The following is a 24,648-nucleotide window of genomic DNA, read 5'->3' on the forward strand; positions in this document are numbered from 1 at the left end:
GACATTGATAAAGTTCACCTTAAAACATATTTTTAACAAAGATGATTATTTTTAATTAAGCCAGGAAACCAGGCAGCAGAGATAATCAATTTATTTTAATTGTTTAAAAATTACGATGAAAGTCTCACACTATTTCTTAGATTCACTTAGCGATCAACTAATCCTCTGCTACATTTTATAAATTGAACCTCAATAAGAAATATGGATGTCAAGAGGAAAGGGGAATAAACTATGTGGGAGGAGATTGCTGCTCTTTCCTTCTAAATTATAGAAACAATCGAAGTGATAATATTTTGCATTTAGACTGTTTTCCTCCTAAAAGCTTAAAGCAAGCACAAAGATTAAACTGGGTGTCCTTTTTCTTACCTATTCAACCAAGCACAAAAATGTAGCAAAAATAAAAGAGCTATAATGATTGCTTTTCTGATAAATTCTAATCATTGCAAGTCAGTGATTTACTGTTTTCTTCATCATATAACAAGCTCTATTTTCTTTAAAAAATGCCTATGTATCTTATCATTGTTCTCTAGTCACTAAGTACAGGTATTTGACTATTGTCTTGGTGCTCAGCTGATGTTTGAGTATCTGTGTGTGTTGAGGCAAGGCATATTTTTAAGATTAAGTGTTGACAAAGGGCTACTGACATTCATCTTTAGAGTACCTCTAGTGTATTATTAATAGGGACATTTAACAGAGATCTGAGCTCTTATTAATCAAACTAGCATTCTTATCCAAAAGCTCTTTGGGAGAAGTTATCAATAAAGAATTTTATTGCAAAAGAAATTGTGCCAAACCATTAATATAAAACAAATATAGATAGCATTTAGAGATTGAAATTCAAAGTGGATGGGATGTCATTATGAGAAAATGGATTGAAAAATGCTGAATCTCACTAATCCAATTCTTGACAGGCCATAATTTGCAACAGTGACTCTACTTACAAGAGTGCTCTCTAGTGAATTATAGATGGATGAAAAAATGTAAATTCTAAACATTTTTGAATTGTCATACCTAATTGTCTGCTGTAGCTTATTGCCTTATCCAGGAACTCTACCTTGGTTTTCCTCTACAGATAAAGCTTTTCTTAATATGAAATATTTATGTGAATATATTTAAACCACAATTACATGTTGCTTTCTAATGAACTGTTGCTTTTTTCACTTAATCTTTAATCCTAAATTACTTTTTAAAACACTTATTCTACAATTATCGCTTTTTCTCTCACATAACTGTATTTCACTAAATGAGGATTCTTTATGTTACAAGTCAGAAGTCCATTCAACCAGCTTAAGAATAAAAAAGTTTAGTGTATCTCTAAGAACCTAAGACAAGGATACAACTCACATTAAAATCTCCTAGGAATCACATATTTAGATGTCATCAAGACAGTATTTCTTCCATTTTTTTTTTTCTCAATGCATTTCCACTTCATTCTTCACTCTTCCTGCAGAAAGTGTCTTCTACTTCTTAGTACAGATGGCATAATAATCACTGAGGCACATTATATGCTGTGCTGCTGACATTGCAGATAAACTTCTCTTACCTTGATTCATCTCTCTCAATTTCTGGGTCTGTCTGTCTCTCTCCTTCCCTCATGTCTTGTCTCTTCTTCCCTTCCTCCCTCCCTCCCTCTTTCCCTTTTACTCTCTTCCTTCTCTCTCTGTCTCTCACTCCTTCTTTCTTCCTCTCCACTCCATGTTCCAAAACCCTTTGAACTGGGAATAGGTTTAGCCCAGATTGTGCCAGGGATCCACCAGGAAATGATTCCAGAAAGAAAATATTGCTTCAGTTTAAATGGCTATTGAGTAGAGGCCAATCAATAAGATTTCTCAGACGAGGTGGGTGAAATCAGGTGAAGGGACGACTCTGCAGACAAAGCAACTAGTCCATGACCTAAATACATACCACTAAGTGCTATGTAAAATATACACCTTTTGAAATATTTTCTCCAGACTTCTCATTTCTCTAAGTTATATTAATTATACTGTTATATTAATATAAAGTATATTTATTATATTGTAGTATAACATATTAATTTTCAAAGTTATATATTAATTATATTAATTTCCAATTTTTATATTAAACTCCAAAATACACCTCTGGTGGTAAATATTAAATCTGTCTATTGTTTTGATTTTGTTTTCAAGCTCTCCAGTTAAATTTTCCTTTTCCTTTTCAATTTTTGTTTTTTATTCTTGTATGCTTTATTCGTTGATGCCCAAATTGGTAACCCAGTGCATCATTTAAAATCCTAAATGTACTGTAAACCAACTTTGCTGAAGCTGCATTTTTAAGCTGAGTCTTTGGGGTATTTTTTGTTTTGATTTAAGGGGAAAAATTAACAGGGTCATTCATGCAAAATTTTGCCCACCAAACTAAGTATCTAATTATGCTTTCCTACAGCAGATTGTGCTGTGCTCCAGATGTATGCTCTTAAATAGCTCTTTAATATTCTGCAACTCCAAGTAATGGCATTCTGAAGCTTTCATTTTTTCCCTTGGAAAAAATCAGTTTATCAACTTTAGTCAAAGAATAAATGTATCCATATCATGACACAATCTACTAAGTCAATCATGTTTATGCTTGATACTAGGAGAAAGTCAAGCTTGTGTCATTTTGATGTTTAAGTGGCATAAGAACTTGCACAGAGTATGAGGAGATTAAATGTTTCTGCCAACAAAGAAATACAAATGGGAATATTTTCACAACAATGCTTATGAAAGTCATAAAATTTTTTTAAAAAAATCATATAAGGTTAAAATGCCCAGTACAAATCAAGCTTCAATAAAGGCTTTATTCTTCCTAAATAGGGCAATTTAACTTGGAATGACCATACTTGTGTGTATTGTATGTGAGTATTTATATATATATGTATATATAAATGATTGCTTATGTAATAGTTTCTTTTTAGTATATTATTGGTCCTTTCATTGGTTTTACACTTAGCAAGTTTCAATACTAATCGACCATAAAATACAAATGATTTATTTTTACTGAAATACTCTCCAACACAAAATTCTCTACTGTGGCAATTTTGGAAAAGCATATAAATATTCCAGATACAAAAATCTGAGCAGCGAAATCAGTTAACCACAAATTGATCTTGTAATTATAAATGCTGCATGTAGAACTCAATACATTTTTAATGCTCAAATTAAGACACACTAATTACACAGTAACTGCTTAAATAAATGGCATATAATTTAGAGTTATGCCAAAGAGTGCTGCTCAGATTTAGATGCTTCTAATCATGGGGGAAACTTGCTCACTGCTGGTAAAATGTTAAGTTTGATGAACAAACTGGTGATTACTCAAGAAAAGATCTACTAATGGAAACACTGAGTTCATATAATTTCAGGTGTCTTTCTTTTCTTTTTTTTTTATTGACCTATTTTGAAGATTGTTTTTAAACTCTTTATTTCAGTTTCTTTTTAATTTATTCAGTGTTCATAACAATGGGAGATTCCAACTTTGAAAAAGATCTTTCTTAAAAAGTCAAATGGATTACTCACAGAAACAGAATTTTGAATACTAATTACGTTCCAGAGTATAGTAAACAAATATCAGTTTTATTACATGTTGCTTCTAAAACTTTAGAGTTTTCAAATGTAATTTAGTGAAAATATTAAAATAGCAGAAGTAAAGAGAAAATTTGGATGGGGAAAAAAAGTTACTATGAATTCTGGTTCTTGAAGGATAAGAGTTTTCATTAAAGGAGAATAAAAGACGTAGTTAGAATAAAAGATGGCACATGGAAGTAAAGGAGATCCAGGGTGCCTGGGTGGCTCAGTTGTTAAGCGACTGCCTTCAGCTCGGGTCATGATCCCAGGGTCCTGGGATCAAGCCCCACATCAGGCTCCCTGCTCACTGGGGAGCCTGCTTATCCCTCTCCCACTCCTCCTGCTTGTGTTCCTGCTCTCCCTATCTCTCTCTGTCAAATAAATAAATAAAATCTATAAAAAAAAAGGAAGTAAAGGAGATTCATGTGAGGAATTCTAAGCAATTTCTAAGTTTATCAAGTTTAATGTCACCTGCTTTTCTTTAAGACTAAATTCACTTAAAATATATGACTTTCAGTTTCCTTAATATATGTTTACCATTAGCTTTCTTTTATACTTATTGTCCTTAAGAGAGGTCATTCTTTGACTCAAATGGAATTAAGATAAAAGGTAAAAAGAGAGAGAGGTCAACAAAGACCTTGGAATAACCAGAGAAGAGGTGAAAAGGAAGGGAAATAAAAAGATAAAAAAATAATGTGTATATAAGTATGAAAAATTGCCTTAACTGAAATAAGCTGAGCTGTAAGTGAATAAAAAAAAAAAAGAAGCAAATTGTAAGTGCAAACTTTCCTTTAATAGCAATAAAGGAAGTGGTTAAGAATGACAAATTAAAGAGTAGACAAGCCATATAGTCACCAGAACTACTGAATTTTTCTCCAATCAGAGATGGGGATAGGAGGACCTCAAAATCCCCAAAGCCAGGGAAGGGTGGGATCATCTATTAATGAAAATGGAGATTGATCATGTCAGATATTCATTCATCACTGAGTGTGGAGTACTAGAATTATAGTTTCTTTCTTGTATTTCTCCCAGCAATTTATTGTGGAATTTCTGGGAGATTATATAGGGGCCTTTAAGACCTAGTGTTTTGATGTTTTTCTTCAGTTGCAAAGTACAGAAATTCCCTCTAAATAATTCAAGTAATAAGGTAATTTATTGACCAAATGCAGAGAAAACCCAATACACTCAGTAGCAGGAAGAATATTCATTAGGCTTCAGATTCTGGAATAATTTCCATGCAGTTAAGACCCCAGTGAGGTTACATGGTATATTACCACTTACTTTTATAGAAACTATATATGGGACAGTTTCACTAAAGAAAAAAGTATGGGAGTTTAGTCAATATAAAGCCCACTGGTTAATATGAACGCATAACCTACAATACAATATGTTAACAGTATCCAAGTATCAAAAAAGGAAGAACAGATTTAATTACTATTTTTTAATTTTTATAAATGGGCATTTATACTTCAATCTATTATAGTCTGTTCTCTCTTACTGCATCAGAAGAATTTATCCTAACTAAAGTTACTAACAATTTTGTAATTGAAAAACCCTATGCCCTATCTTAAATTTTTACCCTTTTTAAAAAGATTTTATTTATTTATTTGAGAGAGAGAGAGAGTGAGAGAGAGAGAGAGCATGAAGTGGGGGGAGGGGGAAAGGTAGAGGGAGAGGGAGAAGCAGATTCTTCTTGCTGAGCAGGGAGCTGGATGCAGGCTCCCAGGACTTTAGGATTATGACCTGAGCCCAAGGCAGATGCTTAGTCAACCACCCAGGCACCCCAAATTTTTACCTTTTTTGATTACAAAGTAGCACTTGGCAATGGTGAACTTCCTACTAATATTCAAAACTCTTGCCTTTTTTGTTTTCTTCAGCACAACTCTTAGTAAGTTCTATTTACTTACCCTCTTTTTCTTTGTGTTGTTTTATTCGTTCTCTTTTATCTTATGAGGTCCATCCTACTTTTGATTGAGGTTCCATTTAAGGTTTGCTCTATTCTAACTCAAAATATTTCCTTGGATAATCTGATACACCTTCATGATTTAAACAATCAGATATCACTGAAATGGTATTCAATTTTTGGTATGTATATAATATGAGTATGTGCATTTAATTAAAAGTGCATAGATTTTACCAGACTGTTTTTAGGTCTATGAAATTTAGAACCACATCTCTATATTACACTTAACTTCAAAGTTCCAAACTCATATGTCTTGCTCTTTAGCATAACCATCTGGGTAACCTGAAAACACTGCACAATCTTACTCTTTTCAAGTACAAAGCTGAATTTATTACCCAACAAAATGCATTCTCTACTTCCTAGTTCTTTAGACTTAGTAATTGAATTACCTTCCAGTCTACTCTTGAGGTATAATTTTTTAGTGTTGTACCTAGATTTTTCCTTCTCTCTCATCTCCAGACTTCTTTAACACTGAATGTGAACCCTACATCTATCCATCCCCAACTCTTCTTAGTTAAGAACCTCTTCAGTTGCTTTTTAAATTACGAAAATAATATTCTCCCTAATCATCCTACTTCAGATCATCTTTCATACTAACAGTTAATTATAGCAGTTCAATGAATAAAAACAAAACAAAACAAAAACAACCTTAAGTCTGCACAAAAAAACATGGCAGACTCCTCAGGTTCTTCTGCAGGTCTTTGTAATATCAGACTTTATAGTGAACATCCTTGTAATTCTCACCATTCTGTAAATAGTCAAGCCTTTCATATTGTTCTCAAAATGAAGTTACCTATGTTTTTACCCTTTCAAGGTTCTACTTGTCCTTTAAAACTCTACTCAACCCTTAATGTTTTCAGTGGAACTTCCCTCAATCCCAAAATAAGGTTGGTTAATCTTACATAATATATGTAGAGTCATATAATATATATCTAGTATTTCTCTTAGCACTTAAGCTGCCTTATATTAATTTCCAGGTTATTCTACCCTATCATTTCTCAAGTTCATTATGAACTCCTTGAGGACATTGTTTCTCATAATCCCTAAAAGTGTTAGACAATCAAATCATACTGTGCTCTTCAGGTAAATATTGGTAGTAAATCAGACATGGGGAAGGGGGAGAAACATAAAGAAACATCAAACAATTAGCATCTGTGGCTCTCTTATCTTGAAAATAACATCCCCGCTTTGAATTTTCATAGAGCCACCTTGCTCTAAAAGATGCTTATATTGTACACTAATTTATTCCATGGAAGAAAAAATCCTTCTATCATCCCTTTAAAACTACAACTCAATTAATAAAATATGAGGAATGTTATAATTTAATAAGCCAAAAAAATCTTAATTATCATTTGATCTGAGAAATTTACAAGTATAAATGCATATACACAATAAAAACTAATTCAGATAATAGGAGAATTTAAATACTTACAAGAAGTAGACATTTTTCTGACAATTACATCAAATTCACTGGATTGACCAATGTGCCATTTATTTAATATCTGTATTCTCACCAGAGTCCTATAACCTGTGCAGAGAATGTGTTGTTAAATCCCTAACACCTAAATCTGCCATCATCAGAGGAGAGGATATATTATGAAATAAGAATGGACAACTGGAGAAGAACCATTTTAATTGATTCTCTAAGCCTCAAAAACTTCTGTATGTAAATCTTGGAATAAAAATGGTTAAACCAATCATTATCCTTTTTAACACAGGATTAAAAAGACAAATCCTTTTCTCTTCAGTGATCCTTCAAACAAAAGTTTCATAGTAAAATACATATATGCAGATATTCTAACTGACATTCATAAAATGTTCCACAAAATACTCATAAATAAAATGGATGTGTAATTTCTATATAGTAAAATTCTGCATTGTAGTTAATATTTCTCAATTATAACTACATACTTACATACTCTTACTATTGATAAACCCCAATAAAGTGGAAGGTCCTTAATCTGAAAATATTACATATCAAATTTTCCTTTAAAATGCTCCACATATTTATTGATGTTATTATATCTGCTTTTACGTAGGGCATAAAGATCTTTTGACGTAAAAATAAGAGGCTAAGCATTTCCTTTGAATCTTATCTGTGTATCTCAGAATACTTCACTTAAATATTATTTTTGGGTAATTAAAGGGTCAGCAAACCTTTTCTACAAAAGGCAATGTAGTAAATATTTTAGACGTTACACGCCACATATAGTGTCTGTTGTATATTCTTTTTTTAACACTTTAAATTGTAAAATAAAAAAATAAAACTTAGATGATCTTGGATATGATGATGACTTCTTCAATAAAACACCAAAGGCATTGTCCAAGAAAGAAATAATTGATAAACTAGACTTCATTAATATTAGAAACTCTGATCTGCAACAGACGTCAAGAGAATAAGACAAGCCACAAACTGATTGAAAAAGTATTTGCAAAAGATACCTCTGATAAAGGACTGATATCCAAAATATACAAATAACTCTTAAAACTCAACAATAAGAAATCAGGCTGATGTCAGCATCATGGCAGTACAGCATCTCTCCCTTTTGTCCACCTTCTTAAGAACTAAAAACAAGCATCCCTTCAGAAACAGAAGTACCTCTAGAAATTGTGGGATCCAGCACCATATACCTAAGGACCTGGGAGAAGCCTTGCCCACCTGTGCATTGGATATTAAGCAGACAGATCTCAGTAATATCTGTGGAACCAACAAAAGCCAACATATTAGGCCCTTCTTGGTCATGTAGGGAAAACCCTAGAAAGTACTGATTTAGGCACTCAGAGACAACAGAGATTTTGTAGAAGTCTAGCCTTCCCGAGGAGAAATTCCAATATTCCCTTGGAGGAAAAAAAAACAAACAAAACATGAGTTTGGATGCACTAAAGAGGGTTAGAGGAACTTTGCCAGCATTGGCCCTCCTCCAGAGCCACACAGAACAGAAATGAACTAGCCAGCAATGACCTCTCTCACAGAGAAAAGAAGAGTAGTGAATGAGTATGCAAATACTCCAGTTGTGTAGGATTCTGAGAAACCCATTTCTCTCCAGCAGCACCCAGAGTACTGAGGCAGGACCTCCGTGGCTGGGGGGGTAGTAGGGAGAGCAGGGAAGAGGCATAAAGGAATATCAAAGGGCATTAATGGCATGCAGTTCCTGTTGACTGGTAAGGACTCCAGCAGGAAGCCTGCCCAAAGCTGCTGGGAGGACCTCATGCAAGGATACCCACACCCTCCCATGGGTATCCCCAACCCCCCACTGAGTGCTAAACCTACACTTCTTCCCACTCTGCAGCTGGCTCCTTGTGAATGCTCATGAGTGTAGCAGCAAGGAAATGCTCCCTGAATATAGCATGTGCTCAGAAAATCAAAGCAGGCAAAGAAGAAAACACAAACCTAAGCTATTGTGCTACTTTCTGGAAAACAAATGAAAGGTTTCCAGCAGCCAGCCTACTGAGTTGTAAAAATAAGAGAAAACATACAAACTTAAGGATCCAGCCACAAGAGGGAGAAAGAAGTGGGGAGCAGGTGTAATCATACAAAGTTGGGGAAAATGCCAGATATAAGCAAGACCGAAAAAAATCTAACACTGGAGGACAACAAGTACAGATTTAGGAGGAGGTGTTGGCTATTCCAAATGTGAAAACAGCAAGACAAAAAATACAAGAAACATGAAGAATGAAGGTAACATGTCATCAAGAAAAGGTAACAAAAATCCTCAAGTAAAGAAACTCAAAGACACAGAATTTTTCAACCTAGCTGATAAAGAATTCAAAATAGCTGTTTTAAGGAAATTTAATAAGCTATAAGAAAAGACAGATAATTCAATGAAATAAGAAAAACAATATATGAACAAAATGAGAAATTTATCAAAAATATAAAAATCATAAAAAATAACCAAACAGAGGTGCTGGAGATGAAAAAGGAAATGAATGAAATAAAAAACTATATACATATGCAAAAGAGTGCATCAACATCAGAAAAGTCCAAACAGAAGACAGAATCCATGAGTTAGAAGACAGGAATTTTGAATTTCTCAGCAGAAACCTTATAGACCAGGAAAGAATATAATGATAAATTGAAAGTGTCAAAAGGAAAAGAAAAAAGCCAACCAACAGTACTCTATCCAGCAATGTTTTTCAGATATGATGCAGAATTAAAGGGTTTTCTAAACTGGAAAAAAAAAGAGAAAAGGGAGGGGAGTTCATCACCACTACACTTGCCTTACAAGAAATGCTGAAAGTTCTTCAGCTAAAATGAAAAGATGCTAATTAGTAACATGAATGTAAATAAAAATATACAACACACAGTAAAGTAAATAAATATACAGTTAGATTTTAAAAACTAATTCTGCAATATAAGTGCGTGAAACATTTATCTATAGTACAATAGTTTAAGAAAAATAGTATAATTATTATATTATATTATATTATATATTATAATATATTATAATATATAGTATAATAACTATACTATAAATTGTTAATGAATACATAATATAAAAGAGCTGTGACATTAAAAACATGAAAGGAGGAATAAAAGGGTAGCGATTTTGTAAGCAATTGAAATTAGGTTTCTATCAGTTTAAAATGGATTGTTATATCTGTAAAACGATTTCTGTAAGCTTCACATAACCATAAAGCAAAAACCTAGGGTAGACTCACAAAAGATAAAGAAAGGTGAACCAGCATATCATCACAGAAAATCACCAATTCACAAAGGTAGGTAGAAACAGAAGGAAAAAAAAAAACAACAATATAAATACGAAACAGCCAGAAAGTAATTAATAATAAGATGTCATTAGTATGTCCTTGCATATCAATAATTCCTCTAAACATAAATGGATTGAATTCACCAATCAAAAGACAGAGAATGCCTGGAAGGATAAAAACAAACAAAAGCCCAAGACCCAACTGTATGCTATCTGTAAGAGACTCAGTTCAGCTATAAAAACACACATAGTCTCCAAGTGAGGGGCTGGTCTACTGAAAAATCTACTGCTCTCCTCCTGTGTCTCCTTTACTTTTACACAGAATACTACCACACTCACAATACTTCTGACATCAGATGTGTGGAGATTTCCCTACACAAAGCAATTCCCTGCAATATCAGGTGGGTGTCCTATAATTAACTCAATTCTGACACTCTCTACCTGAAGATAGCATCAGATCTCACAGGTTAAGGGCTCAGTTCCATGAAACAGCCTCCCACTTCAGATGCCAATCACAAGTAGTGGCTGTGCAGGTTACCTACAACTTCTGTCTGACTTGGCCATATAACAGAGGTTCCCATGACTTCCTTCCCTTTTGGATTACATTAATTTGCTAGAGCAGCTCACAGAACTCAGGAAAACACCTACTAACATCTACCAACTTATTAAAGGATATGATGAAAAACAGAGATGAATAGCCAGATGAAGAGATACATAGCATAAAGTCTGGGAGGGTCCCAAGTGGAGCAGCTTCTGTCCCCGTGGAATTGGGGTGCATCGCCCTCCCAGTACATGGATGTGTTAACAATCTGGAAGCTCTCTAAAACTTATACTATTGGAATTTTTATGGAGGCTTTATCACATAGGCATGATTGATCATTAACTCAATTTTCAGCTCTTTTATCTTCTCAAGGAATGGAGAGAGTGGCGACTAAAAATCCCAAACTTTTAATCATTGCTTAGTCTTTCTGGTGACTAGCCCTACCCAGGAGCCATCCAGGGGCCTACTCAGAGTCACCTTGTTAGAACCTGGAGCAGAAATCAATATATTTTTTCTAGTATCTCACAGATGGAAAAAGATATTCCATGCAAATAGAAAACAAAAGCAAGTAGAGATAGTGATACTTATACCAAAGTAGACTTTATGCCAAAAATGAAAATGAGAGACAAAAATGATTATTATATAGTGGTAAAGGAGTCAGTTAATCAAAAAGAGATAATAACAATCATAAATATACACACCCAACATTGAGATACCTAAACATACTAAGCAAATACTAACAGATCCGAAGGGAGAAACAGACAATAATACAAATACAGTAGGGAACTTCAATAACCCTCTTTCCTCAATGGATAGATCATTCAGAAGGAAAATCAGCAAGGTAACACTGAACTTGAACCAAACACTAGACCAAATTCATATAACAGAAATTTATAGAACATTCCATTCAACAGACCAGCATAAATATTCCTCTCAAATGTACACAAAACATTCTCCAAGACACATCATGTGACAGGTCACAAAAAAGTCTTAGCAAACTTAAGAAGATTCAAATTACCATGTATATTTTCCAATCACAATGGTATGAAACTAGAAATCAATAATAAAAAGAAAACTGCAAAAATCACAAGTATGTGTAGATTAAACAACATCCTTCTAAACAACAAACAGGTCAAAGAAGAAATCAAAGGAATATCAAGAAGTATCTTGAAATAAACAAAATAGCATCAAAATATCTGACCTCTGCAAAAGTAGTTCGAAGAAGCAAGTTTATAGTGATAAATACTTACATTAAGAAACAAGATAAACTCAAAGAACCTCACTTTACATCTCAGTATACTAGGGGGGGAAAAAAGGACAAACTAAGCCAAAACTTAGTGGAAGAAAAGAAATAACAAAGATCAGAGTGGAAATAAAAGAAATAAAGATTAGAAAAAACAATAGGAAAGATCAATGAAACTAAGAGCTGGTAATCTGAAAAGATAAAAAGAAAATAATGACTTTTAGCTAGACTAAGAATAAAAGAGAGAAGACTCAAATGAATAAAATAAGAAATGAAAGAAGAGGCATTACAACTGATAACACAGAAATACAGAGGATCATAAGAGACCATTGTTAGCAATTATATACCAGCAAATTAAATAAACTAGAAGATATAAATTTCTAAAAACACACAACCTACCAGGACTGAATCATGAAGAAATAAAAAGTATGAACAATCCAATAATGAGTAGAGATTGAATCAGTAATCAAAAACCTCCCAACACACAAAAGCCCAGGAGGTGGTTCCACTGGTGAATTCCAACAAACATTAAAAACAAAACAAAACAAAAAAAACTCCAATCCTTCACAAACTCTTCCAAAAAACTGAGGAGGAAAGGAAGAGGGAACACTTTCAAATGCATTTTATGAGGCCATCATTATCTTGATACCAAAGTCAGATAACAATACATTAGAAGAAAATAAAACTAGAGATCAACATCCCTGATGGCTATAGATGAAAATATTCTCAACAAAATATTAGCAAACTGAATACACCATGACCAAGTGGGGTTCATTTGTGAGATGTAAGGATGGTTGAACACACTTAAATTAATGTGATATACCACAATAAGAGAATAAAAGAAAAATCATATGGTCATCCTAATAAATACACATAAAACATTTGACAAAATAAAACATCCTTTCATGATAAAAATCTTCAACAATTTTGGTATAAAAGGAGTATACCTCAAAACAATAAAGCTATATTCAATAAACTCATAGCTAACATTATACTCAATGGTGAAAGGTTGAAAGTTATTTTTCTAAGATCAGGGACAATACAATAGAGTGCCCACTGTCATCACCCTATTCAGCATAGCACCGGAAGTACTAGCTATAACAATAAGACAAGGTATAATCCAGACATAAAAGGTATCCAAATTGGAAAAATGAAGTAAAAGTGTGTTATTGCAGATGATATGATCTTATATAGATACTCCTTGACTTATTATGGGGTTACATACTGATAAACCCATTGAACATTGAAAACAGTTTTAGTCAAAAAGGCATTTAATACACCTAACCTAACTGACCTTAAATGTGCTCAGAATATTTGCATTAGCCTAACACTGAGCAAAATTATCTACAGCAAAGCCTATTATATATAATAGTGTTAAATATTTCACATAATTTATTGAATACTCTGCTGAAAATGAAAAAAGAGAATGTTTATATGGGCACAGAATGGTTTACCTTCCTGATTGTGTGGCTAACGGGGAGCTGCATCTCACTGCCACTGCTGAGAATCATGAGAGAGTAGCATACTGCATATTGCTAGCTTGGAAAAAGATCAAAAATTAAACTTGAAGTATGGTTTCTACTGAATGTGTACTGTTTTCACATCACTGTAAAGTTGAAAAATTGTGAGTCTAACCATCATAAGTTGGGGAATATCTCTATATAGAAAATCATAAAGACAACCAAGCACTGTTAGAAGTCATCAATGAATTCAGTAAAGCTGCAGGGTATAAAATCAATATTCAGAATAATGACTTTTCTGAAAAACAATAAAATATTTAGGAATACATTTAACCAAGGAAGTGAAAAATCTTTACGTTGAAAACCTAAGACTTTAATGAAAGAAATGGAAGACAACACAAAGAAATCGAAAGATATCCTATGTTCATTATTAGAATAATTAATATTAGGAAAATGTCCCAAAGCTATGATGTACCAAAGTACATTAAAATGTATTATCCAAAGCCATCTATAGGTTTGATATAATCCCTACCAAAATTCCAATAGCATTTTTCACAGAAATAGAAAAAAGAAATCCTAAAATTTGCATGGAACTACATAAGAACCCAAATAGCCAAAGAAATCCCATTAAAGAAGAACAAAGCTGGAGGCATCACACTTTCTGATTTCAAACAATATTACAAAGCTATAGTAATTAAAACAGTACGGCACCAGCTTAAAAATGGCCACACAGACCAAACAAAATAGAATAGAAAGCCCAGAAATAAAGTCCTTTATACATGGTCAAATATACTTGGCAAGGGGACCAATAAAACTCGATGCGGAAAGGACAGTTTCTTAAACAAAAAATGCTGAAAGAACTGGACAACCACACACAAAAAAATGAAATTGGGGCCTATGTTACACTATTCACTAAAATTAAAATGGATTAAAAACATAAACTTAAGACCTGATACTATAAAACTTTTGGAAAAAACATAGGGAAGATGCTCCAAGACATGAGCTTTAGTAATGGTTTTTCAGATAAGACACAAAAAGCACATGCAATAAAAGCAAAAATCAACAAGTGAGACTACATTAAACTAAAAACTTACAGCAAAAGAAAACATCAACAAAATGAAAAGGCACCTAACAAATAGGATAAAATCTTTGCAAATCATATATTGGGTAAGGGGCTAATATCCAAAATATGTAAAGAATGCATTCCCCTCAATAGCAAACAAATAATCTGATTAAAAAGTAGGCAGAGGAAATGAACAGAAATGTTTTTTTTTCCAAATAGGACATCCAAATGGCCAAAGGGTACATTAAAAGACGCCCAACATCACTAATCACCAGAGAAATACAAATCAGAACCACAATGAGATAACATCTCACACATGTTAGAATGTTCTATCATCAAGAAGACAAAATGTAACAAGTATTGCTGAGGATGTGGAAATAAAGGAATCCTTGTTCACTGTTAGTGAGGATGTAAACTGGTTCATCACAACAAAAAACAGTATGGAGTCTCCTCAAAAATTTTTAAAAAGTAAATTAAAAATTACTGGTTAGCATATGATCCACCAATCCTACTTCTAGGTATATATTCAAAGAAAATAAAATCAGGATATCAAAAAGATATCTCCACTCTCATGTTTCCTGCAGCATTAACGACATGTGTCCGCCATTGGATGAATGAATAAAGATGTGTTTTATATACAATATTATTCAGCCATGAGAAAGAAGGAAATTCTGCCACTTGTGAAATGTGGATAGAAATTGAGGACATTATGCTGAGTTAAGCCAGAGAGAGAAAGACAAATCTGTATCTTATCACTAATATGTGGAATCTAAAAAATCTGAACTCCTATTAACAGAGAGTACAGTGATAGTTAGCAAAGGCTGAGGTTGGAAGAATTGGAAAGATGCTATTAAAGAATACAAACTTACAACAAAAAGATGAATAATTTCTGGAAATCTAATGCATGGCACTATGATTACACTCAGTAATACTGTATTATACACTTCAAAGTTGTTAAGAGACTAACCCCTCTCCCCAGTTTTACTGAGAAATAATTGACATACATCACTGTTTAAGTTTAAGGCAAAGAGCATGATGGTTTGATTTACGTATATTGTAAAATGATTACCATGACAGGTTCAACCAGCATCCATCTTATACAGATATAATAAAATAAGAAAAAAAAATCTTTTTGTGATGAGAACTCTTAAGATTTACTCTTAACAACTTTCTTGGGGCGCCTGGGTGGCTCAGTCGTTAAGTGTCTGCCTTCGGCTCAGGTAATGATCCCAGGGTCCTGGGATCAAGCCCCACATCAGGCTATCTGCTCTGCAGGAAGCCTGCTTCTTCCTCTCCCACTCCCCCTGCTTGTGTTCCCTGTCTCGCTGTGTCTCTCTCTGTCAAATAAATAAATAAAATCTTAAAAAAAAAAAACCGTTCTTGTATATTGTATAGAAGTGTTAGCTATGGTCATCATATTGTACATTAATTATATCTCTAGTACTTATCTTTTAATTGGACATTTATACTTTCTGACCACCTTGCTCCAACTACCCCATTCCCATCCACCCTCCACATTTTGTAACAAGTCTGGTCTCTTTTTCTGAGTCTTTTTCATTCCTTCTTTCCTTCCTTTCCTTCTTTTCCTTTCTTTCTTTTTTTCTTTTCCTTCTTTCTTTCTTTCGATTCCAGTATAACTGAAATCATAAAGTATTTCTCTGCTCTGTTGGACTTATTTCACTTAGCATAATTCCTTCAAGGTCCATCCATGTTATTGCAAATGATAGGACTTACTTATTTTTTATGGCTCAATATTATTCCACTGTATATATATACCACAAGTTATTTATCCACTCATCCACTAATGGACACTTAACGTTGTTTCCATGTCTTGACTATTGTAAATAAGGCTGCTATGAACATGAGGGTGCATGTATCTTTTCAAATTAGTGTTTTCATTTTGCTTCTATATATTCCCAAAAGTGAAATTGCTGGGTCATATATGGTAGTGCTATTTTTAATTTTGGGGGGAATTTTCCATACTGTATTCCATAGTGACTGCATCAATCTACAGTCCCATCAACAGTGCACAAGGGTTCCCTTTGCTTTACATCCATGCCAGCATTTACTAACTCTTATATTTTTTTAATTTTTTTATTAACATATAATATATTATTTCTTTCAGGAGCACAGGTCTGTGATTCATCAATCTTACACAATTTACAGCTCTCACCATAGCACATACCCTCCCCAATGTCCACCATCCAGCCACCCCATCCCTCCCATCCCCCTCCACTCCAGCATCCCTCAGTTTGTTTCCTGAGATTAAGAGTCTCTTATGGATTGCACCCCCTCTGGTTTTGTCTTGTTTCATTTTTCCCTCCCACCCCTATGATCCTCTGTCTTGTTTCTCAAATTCCTCATATCAGTGAGAACATATGATACTTAACCTTTCTCTGACTTATTTCGCTTAGCATAATAACCTCTGGTTCCATCCACATCAATGCAAATGGCAAATTTCATTTTTTGATGGCTGCATAATATTCCATTGTGTGTATATCTATCTATCTATCTATCTATCTATCTATCTATCTATCTATCTATCTATCTATCTACCATTTATTCTTTATCCATTCATATGTTGATGGACATCTAGGATCTTTCTATAATTTGGCTATTGTGGACATTGTAGCTATGAACATTGGTGTGCACGTACCCCTTTGGATCACTATATTTGTATCTTTGGGACCCAGCAGTACAATTGCTGAGTCATAGCGTAGCTCTATTTTCAACTTTTTGAGGAACCGCCATACTGTTTTCCAGAGTGGCTGCACCAGCTTGCATTCCCACCAACAGTGTAAGAGGGTTCCCCTTTCTCCCACATCCTCCCCAACATCTGACGTTTCCTGACTTGTTCATTTTAGCCATTCTGACTGGTGTGAGGTGGTATCTCACTGAGGTTTTGATTTGGATTTCCATGATGCTAAGTGATGTTGAGCAGTTTTTCATGGGTCTGTAAGCCATTTGGAAGTCTTCTTTGCAGAAATATCTGTTGTCTTCTGCCCATTTCTTGACTGGATATTTTTTCTTTGGCTGCTGAGTTTGAGAAGTTCTTTATAGATTTTGGATTCTAGCCCTTTATCTGATATGTCATTTGCAAATATCTTCTCCCATTCTGTCGGCTGTCTTTTGGTTTTGTTGACTCTTTCCTTTGCTCTGCAATAGCTTTTTATCTTGATGAAGTTCCAATAGTTCATTTTTGCCCCTGCTTCCCTTGCCTTTCGCATTGTTTCTAGGAAGAAGTTGCTGTGGGTGAGGTCAAAGAGGTTGTTGCCTGTGTTCTCCTCAAGGATTTTGATGGAATCCTATCTCACATTTAGGACTTTCATCCATTTTGAGTCTATTTTTCTCTGTGGTGTGAGGAAATCATCCAATTTCATTCTTCTGCATGTGTCTGTCCAATTTTCCCAACACCATTTGTTGAAGAGACGTTTTTCCATTGGACATTCTTTCCTGCTTTGTCGAAGATTAGTTGACCGTAGAGTTTAGGGTCCATTTCTGGGCTCTCTATTCTGTTTCATTGATCTATGTGTCTGTTTTTCTGCCAGTACTATACTGTCTTGATGATTACAGCTTTGTAATACAGCTTGAAGTCTGGAATTGTGATGCCAGAGTTTTTCCAAGATTCCTCTGGCTGTTAGGGGTCTTTTCTGATTCCATACAAATTTTAGGATTATTTGTGCTATTTTTTTGAAAAAAGTGGATGGTATTTTGATAGGTATTGCATTAAATATGAAGATTGCTGAAGGTAGCATAGACATTTTCACAGTATTTGTTCTTCCAATCCATGAGCATGGAACATATTTCCATTTCTTGGTGTCTACCTCAATATCTTTCATGAGTATTCTATAGTCTTTTGAGTACAGATTCTTTGCCTTTTTGGTTAGATTTATTCCTAGGTATCTTATGGTTTTGGATGCAATTGTAAATGGGATCGACTCCTTAATTTCTCTTTCTTCTGTCTTGCTGGTATATAGAAATGCAACTGATATCTGTGCACTAATTTTGTATCTTGCCACTTTACTGAATTAGTGTATGAGTTCTAGCAGTTTTGGGGTGGAGACTTTTGGGTTTTTGACATAAAGTATCATATCATCTGCAAAAAGTGAGAGTTCCACTTCTTTGCTGATTCAGATGCCTTTTATTTCTTTTTGTTGTCTGATTGTTGAGGCTAGGACTTCTAGTATTATGTTGAACAGCAGTGGTGATAGTGGACATCCCTGCTGTGTTCCTGACCTTAGGAGAAAAGCTCTCAGTTTTTCCCCATTGACAATGATATTCACTATGGGTTTTTCATAGATGGCTTTTATGATATTGAGGTTATGTACCCTTTATCCCTACACTCTGAAGAGTTTTCAAGAAAGGATACTGTACTTTGTCAAATGCTTTTTCTGCATGTATTGAGAGGATCATATGGTTCTTGTCCTTTCTTTTATGGATGTATTGTATCACACTGATTGATTTGCAGATGTTGAACCAACCTTGCAGCCCAAGAATAAATCCCACTGGTCGTGCTGAATAATCCTTTTAATGTACTGTTGGATCCTATTGGCTAGTATTTTCGTGAGAATTTTTGCAACCATGTTCATCAGGGATATTGATCTATAGTTCTCCATTTTGATGGGGTCTTTGTCTGGTTTTGGGATCAAGGTAATGCTGGCCTCATAAAATGAGTGTGGAAGTTTTCCTTCCATTTCTATTTTTTGGAACAGTTTCAGAAGAATAGGTATTAATTCTTTACATGTTTGGTAGAATTGCCCTGGGAAGCCATCTGGCCCTGGGCTCTTTCTTGTTTGTTGGGAGATTTTTGATTACTGTTTCAATTTCCTTGCTGCTTATGGGTCTGTTCAGGTTTTCTATTTCTTCCTGGTTCAGTTTTAGTAGTTTATACAGCTCTAGGAATGCATCCATTTCTTCCAGATTATCTAATTTGCTGGCATACAGTTGCTCAGAATATGTTCTTATAATTGCTTGTACTTCTTTAGTGTTGGTTGTCATCTCTCCTCTTTCATTCATGATTTTATTTATTTGGGTCTTTTCTCTTTTCTTTTTGATAACTCTGGCCAGGGGTTTATCAATCTTATTCTTTCAAAGAATCAGCTCCTAGTTTCGTTGATCTGTTCTACTGTTCTTTTGGTTTCTATTTCATTGATCTTCTCTGATCTTTATTATTTCTCTTCTCCTGCTGGGTTTAGGCTTTATTTGCTTTTCTTTCTCAACTCCTTTAGATGTAGGGTTAGGTTGTGTATTTGAGACCTTTCTTGTTTCTTGAGAAAGGCTTGTATTGCTATATACTTTCCTCTTAAGACTGCCTTTGCTGCATCCCAAAGATTGTGAATAGTTGTGTTTTCATTTTCATTGGTTTCCATGAATTTTTTAAATTCTTCTTTAATTTCCTTGTTGAACCAATCATTCTTTACTAGGATGCTCTTTAACCTCCATGTATTTGAGTTCATTCTGACTTTCCTCTTGTGACTAAGTTCAAGTTTCAAAGCAGTGTGGTCCGAAAATATGCAGGGAATGATCCCAATCTTTTGGTACCCGTTGAGACCTGATTTGTGACCTAGGATGTGATCTATTCTAGAGAATGTTCCATGGGCACTAGAGAAGAATATGTATTCTATTGCTTTGGGATAGAATTTTCTGAGTATATTTGTGAAATCCATCTGGTCCAGTGTGTCATTTAAAGCCTTTATTTCTTTGTTGATTTTTTGCTTAGATGATCTGTCCATTTTAGTGAGGGGGTGGTAAAGTCCCCTATTATTATTGTATTATTGTCAATGTGTTTCTTTGATTTTGTTATTAATTGGCTTATATAATGGGTTGTTCCCATGTTAGCGGCATAGATATTTAAAACTGTTAGATCTTCTTTTTGGATAGACCCTTTAAGTATGATGTAGTGTCCTTCCTCACCTCTTATTATACTCTTTGGTTTAAAATCTAAATTGTCTGATATAAGTACTGCCCCAGCTTTCTTTTGATGTCCATTAGCATGGTAAATGGTTTTCCAGCCCCTCACTTTAAATCTGGAGGTGTCTTTGGGTCTAAAATGAGTCTCTTGCAGACAGCATATCGATGAGTTTTATTTTTATCCAATCTGATACTCTGTGTCTTTTGATTTGGGTATTTAGCCCATTTACATTCAGGGTAACTATTGAAAGATATGAATTTAGTGCCATTGTATTGCCTGTAAGGTGACTGTTACTGTATATTGTTTCTGTTACTTTCTGGTCTATGTTACTTTTAAGCTCTTTCTTTGCTTAGAGGATCCCTTTCAATATTTCTTGTAGGCCTGGTTTCGTGTTCGTAAATTCTTTTAGTTTTTGTTTGTCCTGGAAGCTCTTTATCTCTCCTTCTATTTTCAATGACAGCCTAGCTGGATATAGTATTCTTGGCTGCATATTTTTCTCGTTTAGTGCTCTGAAGATATCATGCCGGTCCTTTCTGGCCTGCCAGGTCTCTGTGGATAGGTCTGTTGCCAATCTAATGTTTCTACTGTTGTAGGTCACAGACCTCTTGTCCCTAGCTGCTTTCAGGATTTTTTCTTTGTCTCTGAGTCTTGTGAGTTTTACTATTAGAGGTCGGGGTGTTGACCTATTTTTATTGATTTTGAGGGGGGTTCTCTGTGCCTCTTGGATTTTGATGCCTGTTTCCTCCCCAAATTAGGGAAGTTCTCTGCTATAATTTGCTCCAATATACCTTCTGCCCCCTCTCTTTCTTCTTCTTCTGGGATCCCAATTATTCTAATGTTGTTTTGCTTCATGGTATCACTTATCTCTCGAATTCTGCCCTCGTGATCCAGTAGTTGTCTCTCTTTTTCTCATCTTTATTCTCCATCATTTAGTCTTCTATGTCACTAATTATCTCTTCTGCCTCATTTATCCTAGTGGTTAGAGCCTCCATTTTTAATTGCACCTCATTAAAGCCTTTTTGATTTCGACTTGGTTAGATTTTAGTTCTTTTATTTCTCCAGAAAGGGATTGTCTATTACCTTCTATGCTTTTTTCAAACCCAGCTAATATCTTTATAATCGTCATTCTGAATTCTATTTCCAATATCTTACTAATGTCTGTATTGATTAAGTCCCCGGCAGTCAGTAGTGCCTCTTGTTCTTTTTCTTTGAGGTGAGTTTTTCCATCTTGTCATTTTGTCCAGAGGAGAAGAGATGTTAAAAGGTCAACAATGATACCAGAGAAATATACACTAAACAAGTAAGAAGAGACCCAAAACGGGGGGAAAAGAAAGAAAGAAAGAAAAAAAAAGAATATGATCAGGCTGGTAAATAGAACAGAGCCACACACTAGACTTTGGGTGTATTTTGGTCTGTTTGAAGAAACTGCCTCCCAAAATTTTAAAGAAAAACATACACACACACACACACACACACACACACACACACACACACACAAAATAAGGGTAAATATGATGATGGGATGGAATATGACTGTAAAGATGAAAATTTAAAAATATTTTTAAAAAGGAATTGATAAGAACTTGGTTGAAAAAAAGAATGAAAAAAGAAAAAATAAATTAGAAAAAGACAATTTGATTAGGTGGAAGACTAGGACAAAGTCATACACTAGATTTAGGGTATATTTTGGTCTGTTAGAAAAAAATGTATCCCATAATTTAAAGAAAGAAAAACATGTATATACAAACAATAAGGTTAAATATAATGAAGTGATAGACTACGACTTTAAAAATGAAAATTAAAAAATATTTTAAAAAAGGAATTGATAAGATGTTGGTTGAAAAAGGAAAGAAGAAAAATTCAACTAAAAAAATAGAAAAATACAACCAACCACAAAAATATCACTATAAAAGTTCATACTCTCTTCCTCCTTCTTTCTCTCTCTTTCTTTTTCTTTCTTTCTTCCCCTTCCTTCCTTCCTTCCTTTCTTGCCTCCTTCCGTCTCTTAAATTTGACTTCAATTAACACACCATAGGCTTAAAATCTAGCAAAACCAGATAGTGGCTTTTTTTTCTAAAAACAAAACAACAACAAAGATAGTCAAATACATTTTCTCAAATTATCTTAGCTGTATTTACTAAAAGTAACATAGTAGTAGGTTTTAGTTTTTTTCATGTAGTTTTATCTGGCATGTGAGTTAACAATTTTTGTTAAAACACTGGATGGACTTCATAGGCAACAATCTAATTAAACAAACTTTGTCTCTTTCTGCCCCAAACAGGTATCTCCATCTGCATTTTCCTCATGCTTGATAGTATACCCAAACAGTATACTGAGTAGGAAAAAAAAAAAAAAGAAAAAATATAAACAAAACCTAAAACAGAACCTAAGAGACAATTTTGCACATCTGTTCCTGCGGGTGTTCTTTCATTCTTTCTCATTTATAATTAATGAAAAATAATGGTGCTGACACAAGTTAATTACTATGAAAAATTACAGTTTATGCTATTCATTATAATAATGGCAAATTACTTGAAATTTTCAAACACTGTACCTAAGCAATTAGAAGTGTTCATAAGGAGTTCACCTGTGAAATTTTTTCATCTGCATTTGCATTCTGTGAAGTGAAAGAACACCCAATGTTTTTCATTAGCAGCAGAGATAACACAGCAAAAGATATTAATCATGGAGTCCTGTACCTGGGAAAACATTTAAAACAAATTGGGATTGTGTAGTTGAAGCAGAGGTCAAAACAATATGCAGAGATATTTATTACAACCAAACTTTTCTTAAGAGATTCAAAGGGACTATTAAATCTGTTCCATTTAGTAACAATTTGGTATAACTAATTAGAATTACTGTCTTGTCCTAGTTTACCAAAAATATTAAATTACTGATTTTAAAATTAGAATTAATATCTATCTAATTAGCACATGCAAATTAGGAGATTGTCCCTTCTCGAACTTGCTTTTCCCATAGACCTATAAATTGTAACACTAATGTAATAGTCCTCAGGTTATTAAAAATAACTTATGACTAAAAAATACTAATTAGGTCTAATATGCCTGTGTAAATGAGCTAAGTGAAAAACATCTCTGTGAAATATTTGGTCTGCTATAGTTTCAATACTAACCTAAACGGGGAGAAGCTAGTTTTGTCTTATTTAGCTTAATGACAAAGTTGCTGTACATAAACACACCATATTTTGTTTCATTTTTTTATTCATTCAGGGTAATAGAGAAAAAATAAAAAACAGTGACAAGTGGTCTATATTATTTTTAATAATTTCAATTAAATTATATTTTAGAACTACATTAATTTATGAATAAACCAGTTGCTAAGAGTAAAAACAAAAAATATCAAGCTCTTCAGAAGAGGCAAAGAAAAAAGATAAAAATGAAGACATTTTATTAATATGTAGTCAGTAATTGCTGTTGAAATTAGTTTTGATAAAATTGGTTAAATATATTCACAAAACTCCCTATGTTGTACATTTTATTCTCATGACTTATTCATTTCATAACTGGAAGCCTGTATTTCCAACTCTCCTTCACCCATGAAAGGCACAGCATAGAGAATACAGTCAATAGTATTATAATAGCATTGTATGCTGTCAGATGGTAGCTATACTTGTGGTGACCACAGGGTAACTTGCAGAGCTGTCGAAGTAATATGTTTTCTGCCTGAAACTAATATAACATTGTGTGCCAACAACTAACAATTTTAAAAATAATAAAAAATAAATAAAATATCCAAAATTCTTTTAAGGATTCATCTGTAATATTTCTCTCCATAGCCCAGTTTATTGTACAAAAAGGAATTACAAATATAAAATTATATTGTAGATCTTGAGGCAATATCATATAACACCTCCTTCAAAATATTAAATGCCATACTTCTGATATTATTTTTGTAATCACATGTAAAAAAACTTCACATCAATGAAGAAAATGAGGTGTGTTTAAAGAAAATAAGTGTACAAGAAAATAAAAGTCTTTACTCAGTAAATCTTTTAACCTTAGCATAACTGATTAGAGTATCTGAATTTAAAATTTTTTAAGCAAAAAAGAAAGTTGGTTGATTCATACAACTATATTGAATACATTTATTTTTCCTGCTTTCAGATATTGTAGGTGGTAAAATTAAGGCATCAGAGCTATCTCTTTCTCTGCTTCAGTTAGGCTGCTTATCTTTGGGTGTG

The sequence above is a fragment of the Zalophus californianus genome, chromosome 5, assembly GCF_009762305.2.
Source record: "Zalophus californianus isolate mZalCal1 chromosome 5, mZalCal1.pri.v2, whole genome shotgun sequence".
Taxonomy (NCBI): domain Eukaryota; kingdom Metazoa; phylum Chordata; class Mammalia; order Carnivora; family Otariidae; genus Zalophus; species Zalophus californianus.